Source organism: Pipra filicauda, unplaced genomic scaffold (assembly GCF_003945595.2).
Source record: "Pipra filicauda isolate LSUMZ 115617 unplaced genomic scaffold, ASM394559v2 scaffold57_size4234018_pilon, whole genome shotgun sequence".
Lineage (NCBI taxonomy): Eukaryota > Metazoa > Chordata > Aves > Passeriformes > Pipridae > Pipra > Pipra filicauda.
Genome location: NW_024104731.1, coordinates 1,819,527 through 1,819,898, shown reverse-complemented (window position 1 = coordinate 1,819,898; position 372 = coordinate 1,819,527).

Sequence of the window (372 nt, the reverse complement as noted above, 5' to 3'; positions counted from 1 at the left end):
ATCCGCCTGGGCTGTGCCGCCGCGGCCCCGGGGCGGTCCGTGCCCCCTCGGGTGGAGCCCCGGCCGGGAAGGGCCCCGGGACTGTAGAACAGACACAAACGGCGCGAAAAACCCCTCAAACAGACCCGACACTTGGGTTCTCGTGAACATCTCGGTATTAAATTCTGCAATGCACTGTATAAATGCTGAGGCAGCTTACAGACTTTCAAGTGTTGGGACAGGAGCGTGTCCTGCCGGTGGAAGCGATCCCGAGGATTGTTTCCAAACGCACCGGGGCCGCTGCCACGCGCGGGGACGCGAGGGCTCCGTGGCAGAGGGTGGCCAGCTCTGCGCTGCCACCCGCAGTGCCACCCACCGTGCCACCTTCACTGC